General features: G+C 39.1%; 1 protein-coding gene across 1 annotated transcript in view; it reads left to right on the forward strand.

Annotated features, from left to right (window-relative positions):
* The window catches only part of LOC110462101 (5-hydroxytryptamine receptor 1A-like), a 212,933-nt gene that overhangs the window by 110,400 nt on the left and 75,119 nt on the right, over window positions 1-27,414 (forward strand). The window contains exon 3 of the mRNA XM_021515936.1: window positions 8,579-8,771. The gene's annotated coding sequence lies outside the window, so the exon portion shown is untranslated. The remainder of the gene's footprint in view (window positions 1-8,578; window positions 8,772-27,414) is intronic.

Below are 27,414 nucleotides of genomic sequence, written 5' to 3' on the forward strand. Positions count from 1 at the left end.
GGGGGGTGCAATGTGCAAATAGCCATGGCAAACAGAAAACCTGCACAGACGCACATCATAGATGTGAAACATTCAATTAAATCTTTGTTGAAGCACTAAAACACTTTCCGACAAAGGAAAAAAACCTAAAAGGGATCCAGAGCAACGTCTCTTTCCTTTATTCTCATTGTCGTCTCCTGATGGCGTTAGTGATCGGTGCGAAACCGTTGTACATTACTTTTCAGTTACAAGACAAATGCATGGTTTTTTTTAATGCTTGAAGAATCGTTCTACATGTCTTATGGAAATAATCCGGACAGATAAAAAATAAGGTTCAGGGGGTTGTCGAACCATGTGTAATCGGTAACCCGCTGTTCTGGACATTTATCAACTCAACAAACCTACATCTACTATCATCTTTATCCTCTTGTATACGTTCCGTGTCAGTTTTCGCCATAATTCTGATAAATATGTGTATATAATGGATGAAGACAGTAAACAATGGCCACGGACGAGGAGATGTACTCTACTGCTCGCGCAGTCCGTAGTAATCAGCAGTTATCTGTCAATCAAATGTCATCTCAGAGTTAATCTGATATTTTGTGAAACCGAGAATTAGCTCAATAAAATGGCTTACTTTCGAAATAAAGATATCTATTTATCATCATCATCAGATTTGGAAGAGAAAGGTACGGTTTATTAAACTGTCAAGCTAGCCATGCTGAGAACATCGTTATCTACTTGGTGCGATCCATGTATTTTCTGAATTATCGATAAAGTAATTCAATAAATCGCCCGTTCATCTTATATGCGCTCTATGCTTTGATTTTCCAGCCATTTTTACCATTTATTTAATTTTTTTGTTGGTGCTGTTTTTTTTATGTTGGGATAACCAAGTGGACGAACTCCATACATAACAAAGTAGAAATCGAATTTCATCTTGTCAGTGCCCAATATGGCGTAATTAATTTGCTTGGCGTTCGAAGCGAACTCTTGGTCCTATTGTATGATGTAGTTGGTCCTGCTGAGATGCGGCCGATATTAGATATATTTACAGAGTTGTCTGCCCATTACACACCGGGAAATAGGTCAACGACATTCACGGTGAAAATAGATTTACTATTCTGTGTGAAGCGGTTGACTTAACGCCGATTTGAGCAACGTTGACAAAGTCGACATAATTCTTATAATATCAGTCCATATATAATTACACCGAAAACATTCCTTCTGTTTGCCGTAATAAAAAAAAACTAGACTTCGGCGGTAACCCGGTATAAAAACACTAGACTTCGGCGGTAACCAGGTATAAAAACACTAGACTTCGGCGGTAACCAGGTATACAACTGTACACTTTCGCGGTAACCTGGTATCATACTGTACACTTCGGCGGTAACCTGGTATCATACAATTTGTACTGTACACTTCGGCGGTAACCCGGTATAAAACTGTTGACTTCGGTGGTAACCCGGTATAAAACTGTACACTTCGGCGGTAACCTGGTATCATACTGTACACTTCGGCGGTAACCTGGTATCATACTGTACACTTCGGCGGTAACCTGGTATCATACTGTACACTTCGGCGGTAACCCGGTATAAAACTGTTGACTTCGGTGGTAACCCGGTATAAAACTGTACACTTCGGCGGTAACCTGGTATCATACTGTACACTTCGGCGGTAACCTGGTATCATACTGTACACTTCGGCGGTAACCTGGTATCATACTGTACACTTCGGCGGTAACCCAGTATAAAACTGTTGACTTCGGTGGTAACCCGGTATAAAACTGTACACTTCGGCGGTAACCTGGGATAAAACTGTACACTTCGGCGGTAACCTGGTATAGAACTGTACACTTCGGCGGTAACCTGGTATGATACTGAACACTTAGGCGGTAACCTGGCATCCTACTGTACACTTCGGCGGTAACCCGGTATCATACTGTTCACTTCGGCGGTAACCCGGTATAAAACTGTTGAGTTCGGTGGTAACCCGGTATAAAACTGTACCCTTCGGCGGTAACCTGGTATCATACTGTACCCTTCGGCGGTAACCTGGTATCATACTGTACCCTTCGGCGGTAACCTGGTATCATACTGTACCCTTCGGCGGTAACCTGGTATCATACTGTACACTTCGGCGGTAACTTGGTATCATACTGTACACTTCGGCGGTAACTTGGTATCATACTGTACACTTCGGCGGTAACTTGGTATCATACTGTACACTTCGGCGGTAACTTGGTATCATACTGTACACTTCGGCGGTAACCTGGCATAAAACTGTTGACTTCGGTGGTAACCCGGGATAAAACTGTACACTACGGCCGTAACCCGGTAGAAAATTGTACACTTCGGCGGTAACCTGGTATCATACTGTACACTTCGGCGGTAACCTGGTATAAAACTGTACACTTCGGCGGTAACCTGGTATTATACTGAACACTTAGGCGGTAACCTGGCATCATACTGTACACTTCGGCGGTAACCCGGTATAAAACTGTTGACTTCGGTGGTAACCCGGTATAAAACTGTACACTACGGCCGTAACCCGGTAGACAATTGTACACTTCGGCGGTAACCTGGTATAAACCTGTTGACTTCGGTGGTAACCCGGTATAAAACTGTACACTTCGGCGGTCACCTGGTATAAAACTGTACACTTCGGCGGTAACCTGGTATTATACTGAACACTTAGGCGGTAACCTGGCATCATACTGTACACTTCGGCGGTAACCCGGTATAAAACTGTTGGCTTTGGTGGTAACCCGGTATAAAACTGTACACTTCGGCGGTCACCTGGTATAAAACTGTACACTTCGGCGGTAACCTGGTATAAAACTGTACACTTCGGCGGTAACCCGGTATAAACCTGTTTACTTCGGTGGTAACCCGGTATAAAACTGTACACTACGGCCGTAACCCGGTAGACAATTGTACACTTCGGCGGTAACCTGGAATAAACCTGTTGACTTCGGTGGTAACCCGGTATAAAATTGTACACTCTGTACACTTCGGCGGTAACCTGGTATCATATTGTACACTTCGGCGGTAACCTGGTATCATACTGCACACTTCGGCGGTAACCTGGTATCATACTGTACACTTCGGCGGTAACCTTGTATCATACTGTACACTTCGGCGGTAACCTGGTATCATATTGTACACTTCGGCGGTAACCTGGTATAAACCTGTTGACTTCGGTGGTAACCCGGTATAAAACTGTACACTTCGGCGGTCACCTGGTATAAAACTGTACACTTCGGCGGTAACCCGGTATAAAACTGTTGACTTTGGTGGTAACCCGGTATAAAACTGTACACTTCGGCGGTAACCCGGTATAAAACTGTTGACTTCTGTGGTAACCCGGTATAAAATTGTACACTTCGGCGGTAACCTGGTATCATACTGTACACTTCGGCGGTAACCTGGTGTCATAATGTACACTGCGGAGGTAACCCGGTATAAAAACACTAGACTTCGGCGGTAACCTAGTATAAAAACACTAGACTTCGGCGGTAACCCGGAATAAAACTGTACACTTCGGCGGTAAACCGGTATAAAACTGTACACCTCGGCGGTAACGTGGTATAAAACTATACACTTCGGCGGTAACCCGGTATCATACTGTACACTTCGGCGGTAATCCGGTATAAAAACACTAGACTTCGGCGGTAACCTAGTTTAAAAACAATGGACTTCGGCGGTAACTCGGTACATTGTATAAAACTGTTGACTTCGACAGTAACCCGGTATAAAACTGTATAATTCGGCGGTAATCCGGTATAAAACTGTACACTTCCGCGGTAACCCGGTGTAAAAACATCAGACTTCAGCGGTAACCCTGTATAAAAACACTTGACTTTGGCGGTAACCCGGTATAAAAGCAACAGATTTTGGCGGTAACCCGGTATAAAAGCAACAGACTTTGGCGGTTACCCGGTATAAAAACACTTGACTTTGGTGGTAACCCGGTATAAAAACACTTGACTTTGGCGGTAACCCGGTATAAAAGCAACAGACTTTGGCGGTAACCCGGTATAACAACACTAGTTTCCGGCGCTTGCCCAGTATAAGTAGGTTTGAGCACGAGAGAGTTTTCGGAAACAAGAGCCCGTATTCATGAAACCATTCTTATGCTCAAACAGGGATTTTTCCTCACACCAACTTTCTAATGACTCACTTAAACATGTCAAACGATCAAAAAAATCAAATATAAACATTGAAAACAGTATTTGGCTTTAAGTCTCTTCAAATGTTTTCCAAATCATTGGCAAAATTGGATTTTTTTTATTAATTTATAACAACAAATCAGGCTTGAGCACAGAATCCATGCTTGAGCATGAGAACGATTTTCATGAATAAAGGGCCCCGGTTTTTCACATGTACACAAAACAAAGCACTAAAATCCCCTTGTGCTCCGACGCGTTTGATAACCAATCAGTTCGTGTTAATTGCATTATAGATCTTCTAAACAAGGTGGCAGAGTCCAAACAGGTTGTGACCTATATTTAGACTTGTTTTGACGTCACTGACATCTGTAATTGTCGTGCACTGACCCTTTCCCCTGTTACTTACTGATGTCTCATTGTAATGAACGTGTAATGTTCCTCACTGAGCCGGAAATTTCTTTCCTTGACGTCACCGACGGTCAATAAAAGACAATACATGTGAAAATAAAATTTATGTTGACCTTAATATGACCCGGAAGTGACGTTTCACATTTATTTATATCAAGATCTTTTTAAATTATCAAAACCATTATTTTATTTATCCTTAACTAAAACCACGAAACGTCACACTTAAAAATGATAGAGCTTTCATAAAATGTAAAACACCAAGCTCACAATTAAAATATTTTAAATTTAAATCAACTTGATAAAGTGTTGATAAAATTTAACACCAAGCTCACAATTGTAATATTTTTTAGATAGAAATCAACGGAATAGAGTGTTCGTAAAACTTACATGTAACACAAATTCAGATTGAAATCAAATAAGTATTCAACATGACTACTACGATAATACGTTAGAAATTGATCAACTGTGTTGACCACTCGCCAGATAAGTGAGAATTAGAACCCAGACCGGTATTTAATGAATCTAGTAATTAGACTATATCTGGGCGGCCATTCCACCGGATATTGCAGTCTGGACGCTCGGCTCTGTCACATTCAGCTCGATATACCGACTGCATTGTCACAACAATACGTACACTTGGACTTAGCTTTGATAGTAGTTGCTAAGCCACCATTCACTAATGAAATGTTGGCTCGTGTTCTTGCGTACACATTCACACTTTTTTTTTATATAAAGAAAGGCTACGTCCGTTGCGCTGATCAAGTAACTGGCTTGCTTGTTATTGATTTTTTTTAGTGTTTTCAACAAATTTGCATGAAAATGAAAAATTGTTCTTCCGGTTTTGAATAGTTAATATGTGGTGAGATTGGACTTGTCGAAATAATCAACAATACAATCTAACCAGGTTGTCTAAGCCTACACAACCAACAGGTACATGTACCTCTAGTTCATGCTTCATGTTTACGTTTTCATAGTTATACCATCAGTCACGTGGACGCCCCGCCCCCATTTACACATCGTCACTTCTGGTCACGTGACTTGGAAACCAATCCTTAGGACTGACGACAAGAATGGTTTATTATTTATTTATTTAACGAGTTTAACGTCTTGTATAACGGGCTTTCGTCCTTCGGTAGACATGTGTTACACGAATTTGTCCTGTATATTTTGTACATATTGTATTGATGATGCGGGGAACGCCGGCGAAATCACCACTGTGGAATATCCTGTCTCCTGCTGCGCTATGGCGTCTTCCTGCTTGTTTGCCGCGCATCCTGTGTGTCCTGTTCAACAGTCGGAAACGGAGACTGCCTAGATTGTATAGTCACGTTGATAGAGGATCGGAGAGAAATGTCGACTGGTCACGTTTTGAGCAGAACGCATTGTTGTCTAAACTGTCGACATTACATTTTCTTATCCTTCTTATATTTCACTCCAATCAACAAGACAACAAATCGATAATGACAATTTTAAAATTAACTATATCAATCGGTTTTAGAGGTTTTTTTTAATGTTTTATTCTTGTTTTGATTTCAAAATGTAATGGCAGATCCGGGAAATTGTATCGAGCTGTTTCTAAATGTACAGTGTACCTGGGGGATCATACATGGCTACAGCCTTGGCTTTTAAAAATATTGCAAACTGGCGAAACATTATATTTTGTTGATATCTCTGATCTCTCCGGAGCCCTCCACCGGTGCTTTAAGAAAACTGAAAGGTTAAGAGTGTATTGTATTCAAGCAGTCGAAACCGAAAGTATTTAAATCAGTGATGGACGGCGAGCAGCCCCTCTTCTTTCGTCACCTGAATGTTTTATTTAAGGATGCCACAATCATTAAAGGACATGTCAGTGAAAATTTGGGATTATAGAACCGGAAGTAGTAGTACGTTGTTAGCTTACAGATATGTTATACATGTACTTCGAAAAACCGGAAGTAAATAACAGTTAGTAATTTTAGAAATGTGAAATTATATTAAACCGGAAGTAAATGACATTTAGTAGGTATAGAAATGTGAAGTCTTGTTGAACCGGAAGTTAATGACAGCAAGTCGCTTAAGAAATGTAAAATCTTATTAAACCGGAAACAAATGATAGGTACATTGTAGAAGTTACAGAAATGTGAAGTCGTATTAAAACGGAAGTAAATGATAGTAAATTGCTTTAGAAATGTGAAATCTTATTAAATCGGAAGCAATTTACAGTTGGAAGCACCGGAAACGACAATACCCCACATCTGACTTGTTTTATCATGGTAGCATTTATTTCTCTTGTCTATATTGAAGTTATTTTTGTAAAATTGCATCGTCTAGTTGTTGACAGCAGGAAAGAATATATACAGAGATGTCAATACATTACAGCCTGCACGAAAGGACCCCACAGGAACTCTGGAGACACGGAAACAAAATAAACGACATCATAAACAGCAACACGTTGCGGTTCATTGATCTGCGGCACGCCCTTCAAACGCCACATTTCACTGTCTATGTTAAACTAACGTGGTGGGAGGGAATTATGTAAATAACCTATTACTGTCACTGAAACCCGTATGTGACTTTGTCGTATTCACGTGCATAAATCAATATGTATACGCACGTGCATATAAATGCGTATAAAACTACCGCGGTAGGTACAATATGTGTACATTGGTCCTCTATAACTTCGGGTTTGATATAAACACCAACATTGCACGTCAGAGTTCCGGGCAGGACTGACATAAAAGAAAAAAAGTGGTAATCAAAGCATACGGACCGCTGCCGTGTTCGGTAGTTATAGAAGATCATTGATTACCATAAACTAGCAAATAAACTCCCTGGGGGTCGCTGCACAGTAATGTGGGAGACGGTAATTAATTCTGTGATTTATTTCATTTCTTACAGACGGACGGACGGACGGACACGAGGATCAACACACGGATATATTATTTTGAAAAATGTTTATTCACTGACAAAAAGAAACAGGATTTTTTGATATATGCATAAATTTTGTTGTATTAGTGAAAAGTTCATGTCAAGTTCATACCGACCTTTTTGCAAAGCATAAGAACTTTTTATTTGCATCGTTTTTCAAGAACACAGGCATATCAAACATCCAATTGTTTCCCTTTGGAATTGTTTTCACAACCTTGCTTGACCGTTTATTTACAGACTTTTTGTATTTCACCAAACAAACGTAATACCAATATGTGAATGAGCATCGTGTGACCACGTCATGACGTAACGGTACTAGATTATAAGTTATGTTACTGAACAACATGAACGAAACGCCAATTTATTCAACAACGAAATATGGTGGACACATATACACGACGCCGTGATAAGACCATGACGGACATAGATTCGCAAGCATTAGAGTAAATTGATGACGTTGACGGCTTTCCACTAGATGACCAATGACGTCACTGACGGGCATATTTGAGACACATTTTAAAAGACCTCAAAGACGGGAAAATGGCAAACGTGCACATAACGCCATTATTTGGAAAATGACAGACAAAATCTAGGCGCCAATTGATGTCAATAACGTACAAAATCGAGGCGCCAATTGACGTCAGTGATGGACAAAATTGAGGCGCCATTTTTTTCAACGACACATATGCACAAAAACAAACGATATCATTGTATTAATAGCGAATTGAGCTCAAGACTTGAGAGCTGCAGACGATCACAAAAAATGCCCTTAACATGCTATCAACCCTCCAACAAAAGAATCGAACAAATACGTGATGCTGTTATCCAGATTTCCAATTGTACGATGTGCGGAAATGGTCAGTCAAAAACATTGACCGCTGGTGACCGTAAATTCCTAGGCAATAGCTGGTTTACGGCCGCTGGTCCGGCTGATTATTGACGAAAATATTCAGTGTCATCCGCCAGTAAATAGCATTAATAGAACCGCTAGTTTCTGATACTTCAACTGGTGCCGACGTTGACCCGCATGCCATACCTTAATGCATTTTATTAAGGCGATGTGAGAGGGTGACCGGATCACGGTGTAAATGAAATATTATATCTATTTTGCAGGGCCACTGTAACCGAATCGATTTCTCACCGCAGCATCAGGCTTTGATTGGCAGTAAGAAACAGTAGAAGGAAGAACTTTCACTCGGCGCTTCCTGAGTGTTGTGGAATGATGGCCAGTTCTTACCTTGACAACCAACATTAATATTTAGTACTGGGGACTGTGCTTACGTGGGATTTAACGAATAAATTCATTGTAAGTATTTCTTTTTAAATCGTTTAATTATGTAGGGAGATAAGTCCGGATGAGGCTGGGAGGTGATCTTTTGATATATGAGTATGTGTTTGCAGTGATAGACAGGTTGTAAATACCGTTACGACCAGCTTGTAACACGATCAGGCGCGTTCGTCTGAATATATTTCATGTCTTTAAAACTGAATTTGATAAACCGGTGTGGCTAATCCGTGTATTCAGTACAATTAATACATATGTGCTCGGAGCTGTTCAAATCAGACATGTTTGGCAATTTTAAGGTAACGTTTTAGACATCGTCGACATTCTAAACTCGCGTAACAGTGTCTTGTAGATAAAACATCTATATAGAAATATATCAGTTGATATATACATTAGAATTAGGTGCTTACAGTCGGTTCAAAATTACCGACAGAGTATACATATTTATTTGTATATTGACTTGAAAAACTTTTGTCTGGAATTGATACAGCAATGATCATCATGGGTGTCTAGTTGAGAATTAATAAATATGTTTTGATTTAGTGAAGGGAGTGAGTTCCCTTCAACTGCAGGGGAACATGTGTTTAACGTTTGCCGACATGTAAAAAGACAGCGTTTCTAATGCTGTTTGTTGATATCGACCCATCCCCTCACCCAGGCGGGGTTCCCAGTCACAGATTGCTATTATCAAATATCGATATTTTCTATTCTCCTAATTATGTTATTTAATTAATAATCCATACAGATTTTGTCGCGAAGAGTGTGTATGCTGTATATCTTTTACGTCGTGGATAGCTTATTACGATAGTGATTTATTCATTGCATATTTGTTTTCATAACCGTGGTTAAGTCGTAATTCACGCGGTGCAGTCTAATCACTTATAATAGCTTCGTTCATCTCCGAACTATATATGGCAACAATCAAACCGAATTGTGTATTTTACACAAGATACAACAAAAACATGTCTGCAAGGCGTCGATCAAATTAACACACCATTTGGAACGAAACTTTCTGATGATTTATCATAATTACTACAGATATTGTCAACATTTACTACAATGATTGCAATGAAACTGACAAGCTTTCTCTATTCTGTGTTATCATTAGTTGAGTGCACGTAACTGACACGTAACGGACGCTGTTTTACACGTGACGGACACTGTTCTAAACGTAACGGACGCGGATTTACACGTGACGGACAATGTTTTACACGTAACGGACACTGTTTTACAAGTAACGGACGCGGATTTACACGTGACGGACAATGTTTTACACGTGACGGACACTGTTTTATACGTAACGGACGCGGATTTACACGTGACGGACAATGTTTTACACGTAACGGACGCGGATTTACACGTGACGGACAATGTTTTACACGTAACGGACACTGTTTAACACGTGACGGAGTATGTTTCACACGTGATGGATACTATTTTATACGTAACGGACATTGTTTTACACGTGACGGATACTATTTTACACGTAACGGACACTGTTTTACAGTAACGGCACTTTTTACAATGGAAGATGTTTTACACGTAACGGACACTGTTTTACATGTAGAGGAAGGTGTTTTACACGTAACGGACACTGTTTTACACGTAACGGACACAAATTTACACGAAACGGACACTGTTTTATACGTAACGGACACTGTTTTACACGTAACGGACGCTTTTTACAACGGACGATGTTTTACACGTAACGGATACTGTTTTACACGTAACGGACCTAATTTTATACGTACCGGACACTGTTGCACACGTAAAAGGAAGGTGTTTTAACGTAACGGACACTGTTTTACGTGTGACGGACATTGTTTTACACGTAACGGACACTGTTTTACATGTAAAGGAAGGTGTTTTACACGTAACGGACACAATTTTACACGCAACGGACACTGTTTCACAAGTAACGGGCACTGTTTTACACGTAACGGACACAAACGTACACGCAACGGACACTGTTTCACACGTAACGGACACAATTTTACACGCAACGGACACTGTTTCACACGTAACGGGCACTGTTTTACACGTAACGGACACAAACGTACACGCAACGGACACTGTTTCACACGTAACGGACACTGTTTTACACGTAACGGACACAATTTTACACGGAAAGGACACTGTTTCACACGGTGACAGACACTGTTGTACAGGTAACGGACACAAATGTACACGCAAAGGACACTGTTTCACACGTAACGGACACTGTTTTACACGTAACGGACACAATTTTACACGGAAAGGACACTGTTTCACACGTGACGGACACTGTTTTACAGGTAACGGGCGTTTTTTACAACGCACGATGTTTTTAACACATAACGGACGCTTTTTACAACGGACGATGTATTAAACGTAACGGACACAATTTTACACGTACCGGACACTGTTACACACGTAAAAAGAAGGTGTTTTACACGTAACGGACACTGATTTACACGTAACGGATACTGTTTTACACGTAACGGACACTGATTTACACGTAACGGATACTGTTACACACGAAACGGACACTGTTTTACACGTAACGGACACAAATTGACACGCAACGGACACTGTTTCACACGTAACGGACACTGTTTTACACGTAACGGACACAATTTTACACGGAAAGGACACTGTTTCACACGTGACGGACACTGTTTTACACGTAACGGACGTTTTTTACAACGGACGATGTTTTACACGTAACGGACGCTTTTTACAACGGATACTGTTTTACACGTTACGGACACAATTTTTCACGTACCGGACACTGTTACACACGTAAAAAGAAGGTGTTTTACACGTAACGGACACAATTTTACACGGAAAGGACACTGTTTCACACGTGACGGACACTGTTTTACACGTAACGGATGTTTTTTACAACGGACGATGTTTTACACGTAACAAACGCTTTTTACAACGGACGATGTTTTACACGTAACGGACACAATTTTACACGTACCGGACACTGTTACACACGTAAAAGGAAGGTGTTTTACACGTAACGGACACTGATTTACACGTAACGGACACAAATTTACACGCAACGGACGCTGTTTCACACGTAACGGACACTATTTTACACTTAACGGACACAAATTTACACGTAACGGACACTGCTTCACGCGTGACTGACACTGTTTTAAAAGTAACGGATTTTTTTACAAAAGACGATGTTTTACACGTTTTAGACACTGTTTTAGACGTAAAGAAAGGTGTTTACACATAACGGTCACTGTTTTACACGTAACGGACACTTTCTTTCACGTAAGGGAATGTGTTTAACACGTAACGGACACTGTTTTACACGTGAAGGAATGGGTTTTACACGTCACGGACACTGTTTTACACGCAACGGATGTTTTTTTTTACAACGGACGATGTTTTACACGTTTTAGACACTGTTTCAGACGTAAAGAAAGGTGTTATACATAACGGTCACTGTTTTACACGTAACGGACACTGTTTTACACGTAACGGACACAAATTTACACGCAACGGACGCTGTTTCACACGTAACGGACACTATTTTACACTTAACGGACACAAATTTACACGTAACGGACACTGCTTCACGCGTGACTGACACTGTTTTAAAAATAACGGATTTTTTTACAACAGACGATGTTTTACACGTTTTAGACACTGTTTTAGACGTAAAGAAAGGTGTTATACATAACGGTCACTGTTTTACACGTAACGGACACTGTCTTTCACGTAAGGGAATGTGTTTAACACGTAACGGACACTTTTTTACACGTGAAGGAATGTGATTTACACGTCACGGACACTGTTTTACACGCAACGGATGTTTTTTTTTACAACGGACGATGTTTTACACGTTTTAGACACTGTTTTAGACGTAAAGAAAGGTGTTATACATAACGGTCACTGTTTTACACGTAACGGACACTGTCTTACACGTAAAGGAATGTGTTTAACATGTAACGGACACTGTTTTACACGTGAAGGAATGTGTTTTACACGTAATGGACACTGTATTAAACGTGACGGATGGTGTTTTACACGTAACGGATACTGTTTTACACGTAACGGACACTGTTTTACATGTAAAAGAATGTGTTTTACACGTAAAGGAAGGTTTACGTTTTACACGTAACGGACACTGTTTTACACGTAACGGACGCTGATTTACACGTGACGGACACTGTTTTACACGTGATGTTTTACACGTGACGGACAATGTTTTACACGTGAAGGATACTATTTTACACGTAACGGACATTGTTTTACACGTGACGGATACTATTTTACACGTAACGGACACTGTGTTACACGTAATGGACACTTTTTTACACGTAACTGAAACTGTTTTAAAGTAACGACGCTTTTTACAATGGAAGATGACGGACTCTGTTTTACACGTAAAGGAATGTGTTTTACACGTAAAGGACATTGTTTACACGTGACAGACACTGTTTATACGTGACGGATACTGGTTACAAGTGACCGATATGTATAACATTTGTATTTCGAGTGTATTGGGATATGTGATATATCGATGGTATAAGGATACGTGACATATCGAGTGTATTCAGTACATTGTGTATCGATTGTATCGGGATACCTGGCATATCGGGGGTATCGGGATACCTGGCATATCGTGTGTATTGGGATACCTGGCATATCGAGTGTATTGGGATATGTGATATATCGATGGTATAAGGATACGGGACATATCGAGTGTTGTTTTACACGTAACGGACGCTGATTTACACGTGACGGACACTGTTTTGCACGTAACGGACGTTTTTTACCACGGACGATGGTTTACACGTAACGGACGTTTTTTACCACGGACGATGGTTTACACGTAACGGACGTTTTTTACCACGGACGATGGTTTACACGTAACGGACGTTTTTTACGACGGACGATGTTTTACACGTAACGGATACTGTTTTACACTTTACGGACACAATTTTTCACGTACCGGACACTGTTACACACGTAAAAAGAAGGTGTTTTACACGTAACGGACACAATTTTACACGGAAAGGACACTGTTTCACACGTAACGGACACTGTGTTACACGTAATGGACACTTTTTTACACGTAACTGAAACTGTTTTAAAGGAACGACGCTTTTTACAATGGAAGATGACGGACTCTGTTTTACACGTAAAGGACATTGTTTACACGTGACAGACACTGTTTATACGTGACGGATACTGGTTACAAGTGACCGATATGTATAACATTTGTATTTCGAGTGTATTGGGATACAGGATACGTGACATATCGAGTGTTGTTTTACACGTAACGGACGTTTTTTACCACGGACGATGGTTTACACGTAACGGACGTTTTTTACCACGGACGATGGTTTACACGTAACGGACGTTTTTTACGACGGACGATGTTTTACACGTAACGGACGTTTTTTACCACGGACGATGGTTTACACGTAACGGACGTTTTTTACGACGGACGATGTTTTACACGTTTTAGACACTGTTTTAGACGTAAAGAAAGGTGTTATACATAACGGTCACTGTTTTACACGTAACGGACAATGATTTACACGTAACGGATACTGGTTTACACGTAACGGACGCTGATTTACACGTGACGGACACTGTTTTGCACGTAACGGACGTTTTTTACGACGGACGATGTTTTACACGTAACGGATGTTTTTTACAACGGACGATGTTTTACACGTAACGGATGTTTTTTACAACGGACGATGTTTTACACGTAACGGACAATGATTTACACGTAACGGATACTGTTACACACGAAACGGACACTGTTTTACACGTGAAGGAATGTGTTTTACACGTAAAGGACATTGTTTACACGTGACAGACACTGTTTATACGTGACGGATACTGGTTACAAGTGACCGATATGTATAACATTTGTATTTCGAGTGTATTGGGATAACTGACATATCGGATGAATTGGGCTACTTGACATATCGAGTGTATTCAGTACATTGGGTATCGATTGTATCGGGATACCTGGCATATCGGGTGTATTGGGATACCTGATATATCGGGTTATCGGGATACCTGGCATATCGGGTGTATCGGGATACCTGACACATCGGTTGTTTTGGGATACCTGACATATCAGATGTATTGGGATCCCTGACATATCGAGTATATTGGGATACCTGACAAATCGGGTGTATCGGGATTCCTGGCATATCGGGTGTATCGGCGTAACGGACACTGTCTTACACGTAAAGGAATGTGTTTAAGATGTAACTGACACTGTTTTACACGTAACGGACGTTTTTTACAACGGACGATGTTTTACACGTTTTAGACACTGTTTCAGACGTAAAGAAAGGTGTTATACATAACGGTCACTGTTTTACACGTAACGGATACTGTTTTACACGTAACGGACACTGTTTTACACGTAACGGACACTGTCTTACACGTAAAGGAATGTGTTTAAGATGTAACTGACACTGTTTTACACGTAACGGATACTGTTTTACACGTAACGGACGCTGATTTACACGTGACGGACACTGTTTTACACGTGAAGGATACTATTTTACACGTAACGGACACTGATTTACACGTAACGGACACTGTCTTTCACGTAAGGGAATGTGTTTAACACGTAACGGACACTTTTTTACACGTGAAGGAATGTGTTTTACACGTAAAGGACATTGTTTACACGTGACAGACACTGTTTATACGTGACGGATACTGGTTACAAGTGACCGATATGTATAACATTTGTATTTCGCGTGTATTGGGATACTTGACATATCGAGAGTATTGGGATACCTGACTTATCGAGTGTATTGGGAACAAGTGACCGATATGTATAACATTTGTATTTCGCGTGTATTGGGATACTTGACATATCGATTGTATTTTGATACCTGACATATCGGGTTTATCGGGATACCTGAGATATCGGTTGTTTTGGGATACCTGACATATCGGGTGTATTTGGATACCTGACATATCGGGTGTATTGGGATACCTGACATATCGATTGTATTGTGATACCTGACATATCGGATGTATTGGGATACCTGACATATCGAGTGTATTGGGATACCTGTCATATCGAGTATATTGGGATACCTGACATATCGATTGTATCGGGATACCTGGCATATCGGGTGTATTGATATACCTGACATATCGATTGTATCGGGATACCTGGCATATGGGGTTTATCGGGATACCTGGCATATCGGGTGTATAGGGATACCTGAAATATCGATTGTATTGGGATAAATGTACCTGAAATATCGAGTGTATTGGGATACCTGACATATCGAGTGTATTGGGATACCTGACATATCGGGTGTATTGGGATACCTGACATATCGATTGTATTGGGATACCTGACATATCGAGTGTATCGGGATACCTGGCATATCGGGTGTATTGAGATACCTGACATATCGATTGTATCGGGATACCTGGCATATCGGGTTTATCGGGATACCTGGCATATCGGGTGTTTAGGGATACCTGACATATCGATTGTATTGGGATAAATGTACCTGAAATATCGAGTGTATTGGGATACCTGACATATCGGATGTATTGGGATACTTGACATATCGAGTGTATTGGGATACCTGACATATCGGGTTTATCGGGATACCTGAGATATCGGGTGTTTTGGGATACCTGACATATCGGGTGTATTGGGATACCTGACATATCAAGGGTATTGGGATACCTGCCATATCGGTTGTATTGGGATCCCTGACTTATCGGGTGTATTGGGATGCCTGACTTATCGGGTGTATTGGGATCCCTGACATATCAAGTGTATTGGGATACCGGACATATCGGGTGTATCGAGATACCTGACATATCTAGTGTATTGGGATACCTGATATATCGGGTTTATCGGGATACCTGGTATTTCGGTTGTTTTGGGATTCCTGACATATCGGGTTTATTGGGATACCTGAGATATCGGTTGTTTTGGGATACCTGACCTATCGGGTGTATTGGGATGCCTGACATGTCGAGTGTATTGGGATCCCTGACATATCGTGTGTATCGGGATACCAGACATATCGGATGTATTGTGATACTTGACATATCGCGTGCATTGGGATACCTGACTTATCGGGTGTATTGGGATACCTGACATATCGGATGTATTGGGATACTTGACATATCGGGTGTATCGGGATACCTGACATATCGATTGTATACGGATACCTGACATATCGAGTGTATTGGGATACGTTACCTGTTGAAACACCGACTATTATGTAGACGGTGATGATTTGCATAGTTTGTAGGAGGGCTGTACAGCCGCCGGCCTAATGAGCGGGCGGACACTATTAATGACACGATGCACGTCCGGACCGTGGATTACGTGGGCTGGACGTGCAGATCGATACTCTCCTTGTGTGAACCATTGATTGTCCGCCCGACCGTAACGTTATTACATGAAATAGTACTTACTAGCGGAGAATGCATCTTTAAAATAAAATAACGACGGACACAAGCTTTAAAAAGAAATCATCTTATAAGATAATAATGTATAATGTAAGTGTCTATAAACTAATAGAATTATTTACCTGTAAAAGTGTTAAATCTTTAAACAGACTGGGTAAATATTTGTGGCACGCTACTTCTAAAAGGAAAATTATCCTCGCTCAGTAGTGATATTATATTAAAACATTATTTGAAACTACTTTGTTGTAAGTGTACATGTATAATAATAGTTATTTAAGATTGGTTAATAGCGCGTTAAATAGTACTTTAATGACATCCCATGGTTCTTTCTGGCTGTTTGAAGTTATATGTCGTGTTTTCATTATGATGTCATCCTTTCATGACGTCACGTATATACAGGTAGTAAAGTCACACTTTGATTATATTATTATATACTTCTCACCACTTTACGAAAAATCATGCTGTAAAACTGCAAGTGATATCATTATTACATGTCTGTAGGCATATATATATTTGAATGGAATTGTCCTTCGCCATCTTGTACATCACATATGAATTTTGAATATTTAATTATGTATGTTTGTAACCTATATGCTGTAATGCATTTGGATATAACGACATACAAATGTATATATGTACTCAGGGTAAGTCCCGAGGCCAACGTAGACAGCAATCTTCCTAAAATATGTACTTGTACATCTTTTAGGAGTCTGATCATCGTGCTTGATTTGTTGAAAGGGTAAATCGTGCTACAGGAATAATTTCCCTTTTCGATATATATATATATCTTCTGATTTGTTTTGTAAAATTTAAAATCCAGTCCGGAACTCGTGTTACTTATGTACCTGCACAAACCTGTAACAAACTCGTATTTTAATGAAAGAAAACTTTATTGCCGAATTGAAATCAAAAGTAACATGCACAACTAGAAAAACACAATGTTTAATGTTAGCCGTATATAAAAGGCTGTACACGTCTCTCTGTGAATCGCCCGTAGCATATCTTTTATGCATTGTACTCCCTGAATTAGCAATAAAAATCACATTCGTGTGATTGAACAATGGATTCCAACAGATTTTCCGTTACAATGCTACAACATGCTATCACCTTATAGCATGCATATTCAATATAGGCTGTATTTTCATGTACCTTGGGGCGGTTTTAATTAGTTATTTAGCAGCGAGAAAAACCAGATTCTAATTAAAGATTATCTTTCGATTTTAATAAGGATAACAAAATGAACTCGCGGAAATAAACAGTGTTCTTCCAATTGTATGTTTGAAAAACTTTTTAATTCATTCTGCGGAAGGACCAACATAAACCCTATATTTACACACAGGTATCACTACGCGCACGAACACGACAAGCATAATCGAGGAACAGTGCTAAAGGGCCGAAAACAATCTTCCAAATTTACTAAACTACTTGCAATTAAAACTGTAAAGTGTATTTATTGCATCCAAAAGATGTTACTTGGTTTTTCTGGGTATTATTGTCTTACACTGTATTTCTACTGATCAAAACAAGAATAGATATCTTAAACCTTTTCTTTAACTTGGCACTACCGAGTGCAAATAGTTTCACGCGGAGCCTTACCTTGAGCGTGTCCATAAATAGTTCCCACGCGCAATATTACCTCGAGCAAATCCGATAAGTAGCTCCGACGCGGAACTTGACCGTGTCAGTAAAAAATTCCCACTCGGAACATTATCTGGAGCGTGTCCGTAAAAAAAATCCCACTCGGAACCTTACCTGAAGCCTTACCTTACCAATCTGATATAATAGCTATGTTCGTTTCCCGGGCACCGCCTTGCAAACCAATATCAATTACATTGTACATCATATCACGCTAACGATCCGATGTGAAGCGCTAAGAACGCTCAACATTATTAGACATTCTCCGCCATATTGGAAAACAATCCGCAGTTTTATAAATGACCCGTTACGATGGATACAGTCGGTGTACACAGAATGTACCTTTGGTCCTGGTCTGGATTTCCTCACAACTGATAAATATTTTTACCAACCTCAAAATATGAAAGTAGCTCTTTATGAGCGACCTTATTCTGCCCAGAACGTTCGGAGGATGCGACATTTTTCAATGATCGTTTCACGATGACTTTAGTTAAGCGTCTATTTATGAAAAATAACAGACCTCTTTCTTCTTGTTAATCATCATCTACAGTTGCTTATCGAGCACAAACGATTCTTGCCTCGGAATTGGTTAGCTAAGTTGTCTTTGAAAACGCCTTCTCAATCAACCTTTTAGATTGACGGGGGCTTTGAGTACGTATCATTAACCAAATTACTTAAAAGTGACACATTTTTTCAATAAACCTGCAGAACGGGATGTCTTTGAATACATCTTTTTAACCTGTCTACATATTGACGTGTCTTTGAACATATCTTTCCAACCGATCTACAAACTGAGGTGTCCCCGCATATTTCAAATATGTCTACCAATTACGGAGCTTTGAACACATTTTCCTATAAAATCTACAGATTGAGGTTTCTTTCAGAACGTTTTAGGAACCAAAATACTGAAAAGTACACATCTTTCAAAAAAATTAGAGAATGAGGTGTCTTTGAACGCATCTTTACAATAAATCTACATATTGAGGTGTCTTTCAACGCATTTTTACAATAAATCTAAATATTGAGGTGTCTTTGAACGCATCTTTACAATAAATCCACATATTGAGGTGTCTTTGAACGCATCTTTACAATTAATCTACATATTGAGGTGTCTTTGAACGCATTTTTACAATAAATCTACATATTGAGGTGTCTTTGAACGCAACTTTACAATAAATCTACATATTGAGGTGTTTTTGAACGCATCTTTACAATAAATCTACATATTGAGGTGTCTTTGAACGCATTTTTCAACAAACTTCATATTGAGGTGTTTTTGAACGCATCTTTACAATAAATCTACATATTGAGGTGTCTTTGAACGCACCTTTCAAATAAATCTACATATTGAGGTGTCTTTGAACGCAACTTTACAATAAATCTACATATTGAGGGGTCTTTGAACGCATTTTACAACAAACTTCATATTGAGGTGTTTTTGAACGCATCTTTACAATAAATCTACATATTGAGGTGTCTTTGAACGCATTTTTACAATAAATCTACATATTGAGGTGTCTTTGAACGCACCTTTCAAATAAATCTACATATTAAGGTGTCTTTGAACGCATCTTTACAACAAATCTACATATTGAGGTGTCTTTGAACGCATCTTTACAATAAATCTACATAATGAGGTGTTTTTGAACGCATTTCTACAACAAACTTCATATTGAGGTGTCTTTGAACGCATCTTTACAATAAATCTTCATATTGAGGTGTCTTTGAACGCATCGTATCCTGTAGTGATAACAAATGTTTTTCTGTCTATCGTCAAAATTGCTACGTTTCCTTTTCCCGGTATTAAAGGAGGTGCCTTAAGGATTGGTTGTGTGTGAAACAACAATGATACCACGTATACTGTGAAGTCTTTTTTCTGTGTAAATGTTATTGCACTGTTTTCAAGAATATTAGGGGGTTGATGTTCGGTCACTGCCCGTAGTACGGTAACGGGGTGTCTTTATCAGAAGCCTGGAAGTGTTGAATAGACATCTGAAATCGACATTGCAGACTTGGATATGACACTGTGAACAGCGTGTGAATTAACGTTTATTGTACTGATCCCAAACGAAGTTTAGATGTTATTCATTATCATACTCTATATATCTAGCCTGATTGCCATGAGCACTATCGGAGAGGCAGATCTGTCCATGACAAATGTCACAATTGATGTCGATAACTGCCTACAGACAGTTAAATCTCAACTGTAACGAGCAGGTCCTTGTTTTTGTACCCACGTCTTCGTATGGAAAGCACGGTTTTTTTTAAACTGTAAAGTAAAAAATACTTGATATATCAAATGTATCGACATTCAAAACCCAGTGCTTTACTTCGGCTTTAGTCTTTGTCGTGTGTTTGTTTCAGATTAAAAGAGTAACGCCTCGCCGACCAAAGGGGCTTCGTTGCATGTCTACAGTAGTGGCTGTTTCGCGGTTCAGATACTGAAGTACAAGCTATGGAATAGGTTCGGCCGATTTATGTTAGACATGCACGCTACTTCTGCCGGAGAAAAAGAATCGTAAAACTCGAAATATGTCTGATAAGCTTTAATCGCAGCCGTACAATCGTCATAAAAAGTTATTTTGTTTAATCATTTACTGATAAAATCCAAAATGTAGAGGGACGCAAATGAACCAGCCTGATTAGATGCTAACGTTAGAGTGTTATGTTGAGTTCCCGGACGGACAGATAAAAGTGACGGGTTTCATATTCTGTTTATCACACCTTTCTAGGACGAGTCTGGGTTGATACTTGTAAGATTTACCTATTATGTTGTCTATGAAAGGCCGTCACCGTGAAGATTGAATTTATTTATTAATTAATCTATTTATTTATTTACTACTGTATGATCTAGTCCGTCTGTCATACATCACAATCATATATACGCCAATGTATAATTTATAATTAACATATATTGTGACGTCACAAGAAATATAATATTTTATTTATTTATTTATTCATTTACTACTGTATGATCTAGTCCGTCTGTCATACATCACAATCACATATATGACAATGTATAATTTATAATTAACATATATTGTGACGTCATAATGAATAATATACGATGAAAAAAACCGTTTTGCTTACATGATACGTATTCAGAAATGTTTAATGCAATTAAAAAGAGTCTTACACTTTCTCCCGTCCTATTTTTTAATAAAAAATTGTAATCTGAATTGGTGTGAAATGTTAAATTTTAGTGAATTGTTGGTCATTTTCTATCCGGCAGTGATGACGTCACTAAGTAGTAATGCAGAGTTATTTTAAATTGCCCCTATGACAATGAATTTGAAATGAATCCATGGTTGGGATTGAAACGGACCACATAACACGGGACATACCCTCAAACGGTGTATGTCACAGGAAAATATATATCGTACACCAGGGAGAACCTTTGTCAATTACCTCCCCTGACCTACAACTTACCTTCCCTTACATCTAGATGGAGAGACTCTGTATTAATCGTAGTTTTGTCAAGTCGTAGATAGACTTGACAATAAAAGTGAATTTTCTCGTTTCCGTGAATAAATGCCTAGCTCCCTCTTTTGTACCTCCTATATACATTTGTACTTTTGCAGAGTACACTCTGTACTTACATTCCATTAACATCAGAGTCAGAGGTCTCTTAATGGGCGACGCTTATATTGTATCGTGTGACGTAACACATTCAAGAAGGCAGTAAAACGTACGGCCATTAAGGATCTCTTGTTAGTACATTGGAGAGCCTTGTTATTACTGGAGTTTAACCCGTGGTAGATAAAAACGTGTACTGTAGTGCCGAGTGTCTATGTTTTGTACGGCTTTCCCAGGGCGGAGATGCCTTGCACTTTGTCGTCTTCCGTTCCGTCTAATTTCTGGTTCGGTGTCTGTTCCGCCCGGAGTCGACACGGTCTCTATGTGTTATTAAGTTACAAGAGGATGAAAAAGTTTCAATCTGACAGCAACATCTACAAGCAGAAGATTTAGTTAAAAGCCATCGAGGCAAATACAAATTTATGTTGGAATGGAGAGTAAATATCGCCAAGGGCTAAATGTACGTACTTTGCCTTTAGCGGAGACATTCAAGCATTTAATTTCTCGTTACATCCCTATCGATCTGAGTTTTGGTGCACTGTACATTTTTTTCCCTTCCTCCATGAAAGTCAATTTCACATTCTTGTTCAAACCCAGTATTTTTTCGGGTTGATGCCTGCAATAGATTTGGTAAGCAGTGTGCCTGTTTTAATTATTGATTTTCCACACAATCTATGGTAAATAGATCAGAAACAACTAGAAAGACATACCTGACGTGAAGCGATGCCGACAGGGAGGTACCAGAGGCTTCGTCCCTCTTATTATCAAGTTATTCATGAAGTTTTTACGTCAGGACGCCAGTTGTTACATCAAAACACCAGTTTATAAGTCAGGACGATATTTCTTTTTCGTCTGGACGCCGGTTTATAAGTCAGGACGCTATTTCTTTTACGTCACGACGCCGGTTTATAAGCAAGGAGACTAGTTTTTACGTCAGGACGCCGGTTTATAAGCAAGGAGACTAGTTTTTACGTCAGGACGTCGGGTTTTAAGCAAGAAAACTAGTTTTAACGTCAGTACGCCGGTTTTTAAGCCAGGGCGCTATTTCTTTTTCGTCAGGACGCCAGTGTTTAAAACAGGACGTTTGTTTTTACGTTAGGTCGAACGTTTTTAAGTCAGAACGCCAGGTTTAACCAGGATGCTCGTTTCTGTACACGAAAAACAGTTAACTCATATATTTTAATTTACTTACTAAATTAGCTTTAAACAAGACACACCCAACTTCAGATCATGAAATAAGCATATATGCAAATGATGTTTATCACCAATGGCAATAAAATGATGACAAGGTCACGTGTTCTTAAATGTATACTTATTTCAAATTTTTAAAATCGATCTTATTGTCGTATTACCATCTCCCCCACACTACCGTCGAGTCAGTCGGTGTGAATTCCTTTCGGCGCTGAAGTATGTAATCATAACAAAATATACATATATAATAATGAAAATGGAAATGAAAATGTCTCAGACGTCCTTTTCTTTCTTCATTTTGATATAACCCAAAAGAGAATGTAAAGTATTGATTTATGCTGGTCTATTCCGACAGACAGAGACATTCCCTTTTGTTGACTTACAACCTTACAATCTTGTGCCTCCAGACAAATCCTCTCCCAACCCTACACCTCTCTGATGGGTTCTCGTCCTCGCCGGCGGCCCGGTCATATATATAAGGTGTTATTACATCCCTACCTATGTGAAATAAATTTGATTTAGACTGTGAAATTAACACGTAAGACGTCTTTTGTTCAATTACACCATAAGAAACTATCACACACACTCCCAATGTGAACGATAACGTGACGAAGAACGCATTTGCACGTGCAAACTTTGGAGCACGATGTTAACCGTGCCAAATAAGATGTTCTCGAGATGGCCAAACAACAACATCAAAACAAAAAATAAATAATAGTATTTCTATCTTATATTTCTCATATAAGTATACACGTATAACACAGTCAAAAGGCACAAACTCAACCGTGTTAAGTGGTGTATGTTACCGGTAGTAAAGTTAATAAACCCACAACACTCTTTATATGTGGTCCGGCCTCTGATGAAGAGGAAGATGATCCCGTCTCTTGATTGGATTCCAGCTCAGAATTGAACATCTATCCTTGTTTATTAACCTTTTTTTAAGTCAGACAGTATCGATAGGTAGATAAATCATAGTGAAAAGGTCAATATGTCTTGAACGACATCTCGACACGTCGTAAACCACTTGCTCCACTACCTATATTTATACGTAATTTCATCTTCCGTATTACAAGGATTATTGTGCATATTCGTTTCAAGTTCTGATATGGAAATCAACGTCATGTCAAGATCTGCGTTTCATTTAATCAATATCTTGACGTCTTCAATAAGATTCATCAGTTTGGAAATATGTGATATCTAAGTTTTACTTTCTACACAAACAATGTACGTATTAAACGTGTCGCAACGTTTCAAGACCGACTGGTCCCTTTGTCAAGCTATCGCTCGTTAAATACGTACATTGTCGTTGTAGAAAGTAAAACTTTGATATCAATATCTTAGCGCATTTTACAGTAGGAACACTAGCATGGTTACAGACGTCCTGACGTCACTTGACGTAATCCTTCTGTCATCGAAGCATTTCATTGCCGCCTCGCATTCACCTTTACCGAACCATTTGACCCCGATTTAGCTGTAATAGATGTCTGGTCTCCTCCTCGGGTTATTTCTATAAACACTCATTTCTCCTTCCCACATGTTAATAGATTTTAGTGAGAGTCGGTGTACCAAGAGATGAATTTAGATATTTCGATAAGAACAATTTTGACAGTGATGATTGTATACCTTAAGGCGTATTATAACGTTGCATATTTTTGTTACTAGTGGTGCGCATGTTTATCAGCTTAAAATGATGAAGCATTTACCAAAGCATTGTAGCAATATAACTGTGCACTCAAGGTAAACTTCGCTAACGCGGTGCATGTCCTTTTCCTGTAATGCAGTGGCATTCATATTGCGTATGAACCGCATCTGAAAGCAGATTAATACTATAATGACTAAAAGATTGATAAAAATATAAAACAAAACTTTTAGTTTATAAAAACATTGTCAGTAATATATTCAAACACTGCATAACTAGAGAGAGAGGTTCCGAATAGCTAGGAGATGGATAAAATATAACGTTATGAGTAGTATATTCAAACACTGCATAACTAAAGAGAGAGGTTCCGAATAACTAGGAGATGGATAAAATATAACGTTATGAGTAGTATATTCAAACACTGCATAACCAGAGAGAGAATCCGAATCATTAAGAAATTGATAAGAAATATAATACAAAAACTATTAGTTTCAAACACTGCATAACTAGAGAGAGGTTCCGAACATTGTAGATCAGAAAAGTTTAAACTGAATGCTAGTAACCTCTCAACAAAGGTTTCAGTTAAAACTGTGAAATTAAATTTAAATACACATTTTAATTGAAGAAATAACAATAATTATTAAATATAAGAGCAATCTAAAATACAATTTCGAAGCAAATTGATGGAATCGGTACATGTACCTCAAGGTGTAGACACAAGCAAACTAAACCCTTCAAATGAGTCATTTTTTATCATGACCAATTTACTTTTTTTCTAATAAACATATTTGCAAAGATACTCTGACTATGACGAACATTTAAGAAGACGTTTTCGGAGTTGAAGATAGATAAAATTGAGGGTAACCATTTTCCGACAACAAATGAGCATGGTACATTTTTTGTAACTACTTAAAGAGGTTGAGTGATGTATATCATTGTCGGCTTAGCTTTGCTACACAACGTATATGTTTAACATTGTAAATTAAGTGTTTACTATCTGTCAATGAAGCTTCCTCAATGATTATATCTTGGAAAATCAACGGGAAAATGGCAACAAAGAACTAACTTAAGAAATCATCCGTGTTTCAACAGAGAGGTGATCTGTCTAAACTACTTCTTTAAAACGTTGTGTTGACTTGATAGAACTTTGTAGTTATATAATGTCAGGTTTTTTACAGTACACACGTATTTTAACGTTACAGCGAACAGCCCATATTGTTTCCTTCAACCGTTTTTCATGATTCGCGACTACACCATTAAGTTTCCACTAGATACCGCACATCTCCGTAAACGTATTCCACGTAAATCAGACCAAGGTTCGCCAGATGATTTCACAGCCGAAAACAAGCAATTACCAACCACGCTGGACAGAAAATTTATGTTATTGAACAAAATCAAAACGCGTTTTGACGCAAGTAAGTAAGATTTCACAACCGAATACAACCAATTACCCCGACATCGATCGCCAATCTCTGATCTCTTCTAACTGTCATTTTCTTTTCATTCCATTTTGCAAGTAAATTGACCATTACTGTCCCACGTCTGACGGGGCGCTTAGCTCGCGCGACCCTCGCGTGCCAGGGCCGAGCACCATAGAGCCTGGTCAGCCAGAACATGAAATGTTTACTTACGTGACGCCCCGCACAACACAAGTTAATTCAATAATTAACACTTTACATTTGCTACCGTTGCAGGTCCTAAAAACGTCAATATACAAATAAAAAGGTAACAAAATGTCGGCATCCAAATCGATATGAGAGCTGTTTGAAGTAAATGAAGTATCGGCGCAACGCGCCCAGGGTTTTCAGAGAAGAACTTTCTACCTCTGTAACCCAATTTGTCACGGGCACACCACGGTAAGACCACCATTACTAGAGGCCCTTACAATGCATCGAAAAGCTTAATTTCCTGTTAAAGGTTAAAGCTTCTCGTTCAACTAAAGAGATTTTATAGTTGCTAGATTTAGAAGGACTACATGCCAACCTTTGCCTCATAGCACCATTCATCAACAGTTGTGTTTCGTATAAAGTGTATGGCATATATACAGTAATATTATTATTTTTTGAGATAGAGAAATGTCTAAGATATGAAGAGCATTATTTCAAAGTCGTTCACATTAATCTATATTCCATTCTACCATATTTTCTTGGGTAACACATATCTTGCTTACAAAGATTGGTACATGTACAT

The sequence above is a fragment of the Mizuhopecten yessoensis genome, unplaced genomic scaffold (genome assembly GCF_002113885.1).
Source record: "Mizuhopecten yessoensis strain PY_sf001 unplaced genomic scaffold, ASM211388v2 scaffold1429, whole genome shotgun sequence".
In the NCBI taxonomy this organism is placed as follows: Eukaryota; Metazoa; Mollusca; class Bivalvia; order Pectinida; family Pectinidae; genus Mizuhopecten; species Mizuhopecten yessoensis.